Source organism: Carassius carassius, chromosome 17 (genome assembly GCF_963082965.1).
Source record: "Carassius carassius chromosome 17, fCarCar2.1, whole genome shotgun sequence".
NCBI classification, from domain to species: Eukaryota; Metazoa; Chordata; class Actinopteri; order Cypriniformes; family Cyprinidae; genus Carassius; species Carassius carassius.
The window spans coordinates 34,019,839-34,028,741 of record NC_081771.1 but is presented as its reverse complement, the minus strand read 5'-3'; the positions used below and the strand labels follow the sequence as shown (position 1 = coordinate 34,028,741).

The 8,903-nt window shown below is 38.3% G+C and overlaps 1 long non-coding RNA gene across 1 annotated transcript in view; it reads right to left on the bottom strand.

Moving 5' to 3' along the window:
* The window catches only part of LOC132160659 (uncharacterized), a 224,600-nt gene extending 216,149 nt beyond the window's left edge, over positions 1-8,451 (bottom strand). The window contains exon 1 of the long non-coding RNA XR_009438063.1: positions 8,392-8,451. This is a non-coding gene — a long non-coding RNA (uncharacterized LOC132160659). The remainder of the gene's footprint in view (positions 1-8,391) is intronic.
* Positions 8,452-8,903: the final 452 nt, after the last annotated feature.

The window sequence follows — 8,903 nt, the reverse complement described above, 5'->3', positions numbered from 1 at the left end:
CTGGAGTTCAGCTAAAAACACTCACAGCTTTCACATTTACTCATTTAGCAGATGCTTTCATCTGAAGTGATGAAGGAGAAGGGGCATTTAAGAGAATGGATCTTCCTAAATTAACCAAAATAATAAGAGGACAAGTAGGAGAAGTGAAATGTGCAAGAATATTGATGGATGGAAATCTACTTATAGGATGTAAAAATGAGGGGCAGATGGAAAAGGCAAAGAAGATGAACTGCATTGGAAAAATGAAAGTTGGCAAAGTAATAAGAGTGAGAGAGAAGAACAGATGGCAGTTAGAGAGTGGTATACGGTCATCCTCTTACTGTAAATATGAAAGAACTAATGCAGAACATGAGGGTACGAAACAGCTCAGGTAAAAATGGCATAAGAATGACAAGGGGAATTGACAAAATTGAAACAGAATCTGTCAAAGGATGTGCCAAAAGAGGTATATTATGGATTCATTAGATATAACATAAGATAATATATTCCTAAGCAAATGAGATGCTATAAATGCCAGGCATTTGGACGTGTGGCTGAGGTGTGCGAAGGAAACGAAGGTGTGACAGGTGCAGTGGGGATCATCATTAGGGGAAGTGTGGGGAAGAACTGAGGCCAAAGTGTTGCAGTTGTGGAAGGAATCACAGTGTCGCATTTTGGGGGAGTGAAGTGATGAAAAAAGAAGTTTAAATGAAGGAAAACATTTCTTATTCTGAGGCTGTTAAAAAATCTGAAAGAGAAAAGGAGAGTCAGAAGAGGGAACATGAATAGGGGGACAAGAGAAGTCCAACAAGAGCAGAAGGAACAGAGGGAGGAGGAGAAGAAATAGTGTTAAATGGTGTAAATGGTGGCTGTGTCAGATTTGTGAAACAGGAAATTCCACTTATAGGTGTGTTAGGGAGTGAACATGAACATGTAGCAGTGGGGTATGGGGAAGAAATGTGTAATCATAAATTATTATAATCCATGTAGAAGACTGCAATTAAATCAGCTTGAGGAAATAGAGGGACAAGAAAGCAGTAATATTTTAGGGTGTGGGGACTTCAATGCACACAATACACTGTGGGGAGTGGATATTAATGGGCAAGTGATAGAAGAGCTATTAGAGGAGAAAAACCTTTTAATAATTGTAATTATTATAATATATAAGTTTAAATAAGGTAAGTAAAACAAGGATATAGGTTAGTACTGGAAGGGAGTCTGCACTTGATCTTACACTGGTGTCCAATATGCAGCAATATGTAGTTGTGGTGTGTTTAATGAAGGAATGATAGGAAGTGATCACTATCCAGTATTGTGTAAAATCAACATAAATGTATCTGAAATTAATGAAGGAAGAGGGGGAAAATGGGTATTTGAGATGGCTGATTGGGGAAAATTCCAGAGGGAAAGTGACAATTATCTGAATGAGATTGAGTATAAGTGTGATATAGAAATTCTGGAAAATAAAGTAAGACAGGGTATAATAACAGCAGTATTAGAGTCTATTCCAAAAAGTCAAGGTAATATAAAGAGAAAAGAAGTGCCATGGTGGGATGATGAATGTAAAAAAAGCAGTCAGAAGCCGTAATAAAGCATTTAAAGTGATGAAAAAAAAAAAAATTCATGCATATAATTCAATATAAGTATGCACAAACAATAGTAAGGAAAACAGTAAGACAAGCAATACGAATGTATTGGAGGAATAACTGCAGCTCAATTGGGAACACAACTCAGATAAGAAGTGTGGACAAGGATTAAAAAGATGGATGAGGAGAGGAGAGATTGGAGTAACAAATAAGGAAAAGGCTGAAATGTTGGTAAATACATTTGTTAATGTGCACAGTTCAAATAGTTTATCTGTAGAAGGGAGGAGAGGCAGAGAGGAAACTAGGCACTGAGGGTGATGGGAAATGATGAAGGTGAACAAAACGATCCATTTAATATGGGAGAATTAAATAGAGCATTGTCAAAAACTGGCAAGACTGCACCAGGAAAAGATGAATTATGTTATAGCATGTTGAAGCAGTTAAGTGAAGAGGGGAATAATAAGTTACTGATGCTATACAATAAAGTGTGGGAAGAAGGAAGAGGGCCAAAGAGCTGGAAGGAAGTAGTTATTGTTCCAATAAGAAAACCAGGGAAAGATTCTACAAACCCGATTCCAAAAAAGTTGGGACACTGTACAAATTGTGAGTAAAAAAGGAATGGAAGAAGTGTGTCATAAACTTATATTTGATTCACAATAGAATATAGATAACATATCAAATGTTGAAAGAAAGACATGTTGAAATGTCACGCCAAATATTGGCTCCTTTTGGATTTCATGAGAGCTACACATTCCAAAAAGCTGGGACAGGTAGAAATAAGAGACCGGAAAAGTTAAATGTACATATAAGGAACAGCTGGAGGACCAATTTGCAACTTATTAGGTCAATTGGGAACATGATTGGGTATAAAAAGAGTCTCTGAGAGTGGCAGTGTCTCTCAGAAGTCAAGATGGGCAGAGGATCACCAATTCCCCCAATGCTGCAGCGAAAAATAGTGGAGCAATATCAGAAAGGAGTTTCTCAGAAAAAAAACTGCAAAGAGTTTGAAGTTATCATCATCTACAGTGCATAATATCATCCAAAGATTCAGAGAATCTGGAACAATCTCTGTGTGTAAGGGTCAAGGCCTGAAAACCATACTGGATGCCCGTGATCTTCGGCTCTTAGACAGCACTGCATCACATACAGGAATGATACTGTAATGGAAATCACAACATGGACTCAGGAATACTTCCAGAAAACACTGTCGGTGAACACAATCCACCGTGCCATTCGCCGTTGCCAGATAAAACTCCATAGGTCAAAAAATAAGCCATATCTAAACATGATCCAGAAGCGCAGGCGTTTTCTCTGAGCTGAGGCTCATTTAAAATGGACTGTGGCGAAGTGGAAAACTGTTCTGTGGTCAGACGAATCAAAATTTGAAGTTCTTTTAGGAGAACTGGGATGTCATGTCATCCGGACTAAAGAGGACAAGGACAACCCAAGTATTTATCAGCACTCAGTTCAGACGCTGCATCTCTGATGGTATGGGGTTGCATGAGCGCATGTGGCAAGGGCAGCTTACACATCTGAAAAGGCATCATCAATGCTGAAAGGTATATCCAAGTTCTAGAACAACATATGCTCCCATCCAGAAGTCGTCTCTTTCAGGGAAGACATTTTCCAACATGACAATGCCAGACCACATACTGCATCAGTTACAACATCATGGCTGTGTATAAGAAGGATCCGGGTACTGAAATGACCAGCCTGCAGTCCAGATCTTTCACCCATAGAAAACATTTGGAGCATCATAAAGAGGAAGATGTGACAAAGAAGACCTAAGACAGTTGAGCAGCTAGAAGCCTGTATTAGACAAGAATGGGACAGCATTCCTATTCCTAAACTTGAGCAGCTTGTCTCCTCAGTCCCCAGACGTTTGCAGACTGATATAAAAAGAAGAGGGGATGCCACACAGTGCTAAACATGGCCTTGTCCCAACTTTATTGAGATGTGTTGATGCCATGAAATTTAAAATCAACTTATTTTTCCCTTAAAGTGATACATTTTCTCAGTTTAAACATTTGATTTGTCGTCTGTGTTGTATTCTGAATAAAATATTGAAATTTGAAGCTTCCACATCATTGCATTCTGTTTTTATTCACAATTTGGACAGTCCCAACTTTTTTGGAATCGGGTTTGTAGTAAGCCAATGAATTATAGACCCATTGCCCTGACTTCTCATATCTGTAAACTTATGGAAAGAATGGTAAATGGGAGATTAATGTATATTGTAGAAAAACAAGGAACTGTATGGTGAGTGAATGCTAAAGTGGATTTAAGAGAGGAAGGGGTACTATGGATGTAATGTTGTTTGGAAGATGAAATAAGAAGAGCTCAAATAAATAAAGAGACGTAGTAGCAGTGTTTTGTGATGTTGAAAAAGCCTATGATATGCTTTGAGGAGAGGGATTGATGATTAAATTGCATATAATGGGAATTACAGGAAGAATTTTAAATTGGGTTAAGGATTTCTTGAAAGGTAGAACAATTCAGGTTAAAATAGGAACAGATTTGTCGATCAAGCATGTAGATGAGAATGATTGCCTCAGGTGAGTGTCGTAAGTCCCACATTATTCTCAGTAATGATAAATGACATATATGTAAATGTTCCAACACGGAAAGATCGTTATTTGCAGATGATGGTGTAATATGGAAAAGAAGAAGAAATGTAGAACATAGAGATAAGAAACTGCAAGATGTTATTCAGCAGGTTGAGAAGTGGGGAATAAATGGGGTTTTAAATTTTCTGTTGAAAAAACTAAAGTAATGTTTTTTACAAGGACGAAAATCAATGAAGGTTTTAATTTAAAACTATACAGAAGTAATTTGGAGAGAGTTCATAAATTTTGCTTTCTAGGAGTGCATTTTGATTCAAGGTTAACATGGGTAGAACATATACGGAATTTGGAGGATAAGTGTAAAAAAGTAATAAATATAATCAGATGTTTATCAGGGTTAGAATGGGGAGCGGATTATCAATCTCTGAAATATATATATGTAAGTTTAATAAGGTCAAGAATAGATTATGAGAGTGAGGTATAAGGATCAGCAGCCAGATCAGGACTTGTGAGACTTGATATAATACAGGCTAAAGCATTAAGGTTATTCTTAGGATCAGTAAAAAGATCAGCAGTATGTGCACTACAAGTGGAAGCGGAGAAATGCCACTGGACCTTCGAAACTATTGCTGGTAGATTGTTGGATTAATCTAAAGGGACATAGAGATGGACATCCTACTAAGAGAGTACAGCAAGATAGCTGGAAAAGGAAAGGGCGCCAAAGTTTAGTTTTGGATGGACAGGAGATGAGGCAGCTAGAGATTTGGGAGCAAGCGGAAAAGAGTTCTGCTCAACTATTGTATGGCCTGACTTTCCACTACGGAAGATTGAAACCATGGAAGTTGACTTTAAATTACATCAAATCAAGACAGTAAATAATAGTATAGATCTTGTAGCTGAATACTACAGATATGTGGATCATAATTACAGAGACTATATTCAAATGTATACAGATGGGTCGAAAGATCCTGAAACAGGAAGGACTGGATCAGCCATTTTTATAGTTCATCATGGAGGTGAGGAAAGCAAATGAACACGAATGATCTGAATATGCAATATTGACAATATATACAAAAGTAAAGGAAAAATGTAATGACATTCGACTGATCTAGACCCCAGCTCATATAGGGATTTATGGCAATGAGAGAGTGGATAAATTAGCTAAACAAGCAATTAAAAAAGAGAATATTGAAGTGAATATAAAGATGTGAAAAATCTGAAGGGAAAAGTACATTAATCATTATAGGGAAGCATCCTACTGGTTTCTGTGAGTATTGTCAGATATTAGAAACTATTGAACATGTACTTTTAAGTTGCAGAAGTTATGAAGAGTAGAGGAGAAATATGATTTAAGAATTAAGAAGAGATGGTTGGCAGGGACAGGTATTAAAGATATACTGCAAAGTGGAGTGATTAGGCAAACAGGAAAATATTTGTAATTTCTTAATAAGAACGGGTTTGATGAGGAAATTATGATCGAGGAAAACAAGCTGTAGGAAATAAACTGGAATCACATTGCAGGAGAATAATCCAGGAGATGATGGTCATGCAACGCTCTTGAATGCAAGCCGCCGTTAAACTTCAAAGAAGAAGAAGAAGAAGACAAAGAGACGCGGAGATGTAAAATGATGCCTGATTGCCAAAAGAAGGTTTCGGCAACAGTGTTCTGAACTGATCTCATTAGTGTGTACGACTGTGTTGTAGTGTGTGTGTCTCTGAGGGCAAAGTGTGTTTATTTCAGCAAGATTGAATAGTTTTGAGTGGACAGCTTCAACTTGACCTGAGAATAAGAAGTATGGGGAACTGGGTGAGAAGTTATGGATTTGTGTTTAGAGTTTAGAGAAAAGGAGCCGCAATTTCAAGAAATGTGTTTAAGCGATCAAGAAAATCTGTAAACGGTTAAAGTAACAGAATTAGCATTAATTGGAACAAATGATTATTATTCTCACATTTATGGTCTGTAGAGTCAAATCTAGTTTAGCTCTAACCTTAATCAAACACACCTGAGTTTACTAATCAATGTCTTCAGGATGTTAGAAGATCACAGGTGTGTTTGATTAGGGTTGGAGCTAAACTCTGAAGGAAGTGGATCTCGCGAGTCAGATTTGAGGATCACTGGTCTATTCAGAGCAAACAGCACATCACTAATATAATAAAGGCGGTTGAACATTAGTGAGCCAGATCTAATAAATCAGCCAAATCATGTCTCTGATTAAATATAGTGCAGGTTCTTGTGAGCGTTTGTATAAAGACATAGAACATATAATTAACCCCATAGAAAACTATGCAAGATATAGTCACAAAAAAACATATGTGAGTGTGTGTGTGTGTGTGTGTGTGTGTGCGCGTGTCATATCAGCCACACGCTGCTTGAATGCTTGCAGGGCAACATTGCTTGATGCCATCAGATGAGACAATAATAGACTGTCTTCAGCTACACGGACTGATGCTGAACCACAAACTCACACACACCACAATAACGCTGCATTATGGGAGGAAAATCACTCGCTCTGTTTGATTTTGTTCCAGGAAGTTACAGAAGTGTGTCAGGTTTATTGAGGTCATGATCTGATGCCATTTCACACTCTCACTGTAAGAGCCACACACAGATCGATATCAAAATACGAGGAGTAAGAACATATATATCACATTCATTGTTATCAACAACATGAATGCATTTAACAAACGGGTTTGTGAAAGAACTGCAGGGATTCATGAGTTTAAAGAAAAGCTAATAATGCATTAAATCATAAAAATATAATATTTAAATAAATCATTGTAAAATAACAACAGACTAATCAGAACAAACATCTTACTAAAAAGATTAAATATTTGATTTGTTTGCATGAGAACCAGAAAGCAAATGTGTTTATCATCAGGAGACTTCAAGTAAATATATTCAAAAAGAGTTTAGGAGTCTCTGCATTATTCATATATGAAGAATCTGTGCGTTTATTGTGTTTCAGAAGCACTAATGTACACATTACTGTATGTGGGATATTGATTGAAAAAGACTGGATATGATTCACAGTTACACTTTTACTAGTGGTTGCCCCCCCCCCCCCAACATATGCTTTCTTTCCCATTGGAGGTTGGTGAGATGTACTTTTGAGCTATTTCAGAGCACTATATGATGCATGTTGAGCTACATGACAATAGCAGCTGATACTGTAGGAAACCACAGATGACTGCACATACGATAATCAGTTGCATGAATGTACCCAAGCACAAGTGACTAGATCATGTGGAGGTTGAAAAAGTAGTTTTGAGAATTTAATTTCTGATTCGAGAAATGCACCAAAGCCACTGAGAGCCGCTGTTAGCTGACTTTGGCCCTTTATCCATCGCAGGTTCTGATTGGTGTGTGATCAATTTGGACTCCTAGTGTTTCACTCGGGTAATTGTGTGCTGATTGAGTGAACAATACTGAATGCTAGAGCTTTCTAAATGAACACACGGTGTAAGCACTGAGAAATGTAGAGATTTGTGTAGAGTTTTGCAATAACAGTTCACCAAATCTGACTCATGTGTTAAAGCAGGGGTTAGTGTTTATATATTCAGCAAAATGGGTGTGTTTTTTTCAAAAATTGCATTATGGTTTTAAAATTTTAGTTCAAAAGCCTGGTTATAGTGTTTTAGCAATCGAGAAAAACTGTAATACAATATTTCTTAAAACTGAAATGCTTTTTATAAATCTAGAGCTCAAATGCTGCATGACACCTTGATTTTAAGCTGCAAGACTTTCTGAGTTTATATAAGCGGTACATTAAAATAATTAGATGCTGGTTTCTCTGTGTGTTCAGACACTTCTCTCTGACACACACACACACACACACACACACACACACACACAGATGCACGGACACACACACACACACACACACACACACACAGATGCACGGACACACACACACACACACACACACACACACACACACACACACACACACACACACACACACACACACACACACACACACACACACACACACACTCTCTCACACACACACACACACACACACACACCACACACACACACACACACTCTCTCTGACACACACACACACACACACACACACACCACACACACACACACACACACACACACACACACCACACACACACACACACACACACACACACACACACACACTCTCTCTCTCTCTGACACACACACACACACACACCACACACACACACACACACACACACACACACACACACACACACACACACACACACACACACACTCTCTCTGACACACAAACACACACACACACACACACTCAATCTCACACACACACACTCTCTCTCTCACACACCACACACACACACACACACACTCTCTCTCTGACACACACACACACACACACACCACACACACACACACACACACACACACACACACACACACACACACACACAGACACACACACACTTTAACACAGCAGTTTAAATCTAGATTAAAGACCCATCTCTTTAACCTGGCATACACATAACATACTAATATGCTTTTATTATCCAAATCCGTTAAAGGATTTTTAGGCTGCATTAATTAGGTAAACCGGAACCGGAAACACTTCCCATAACACCCGATGTACTTGCTACATCATTAGAAGAATGGCATCTACGCTAATATTAGTCTGTTTCTCTCTTATTCCGAGGTCACCGTAGCCACCAGATCCAGTCTGTGTCCAGATCAGAGGGTCACTGCAGTCACCCGGATCCAGTACGTATCCAGACCAGATGCTGGATCAGCACCTAGAAAGGACCT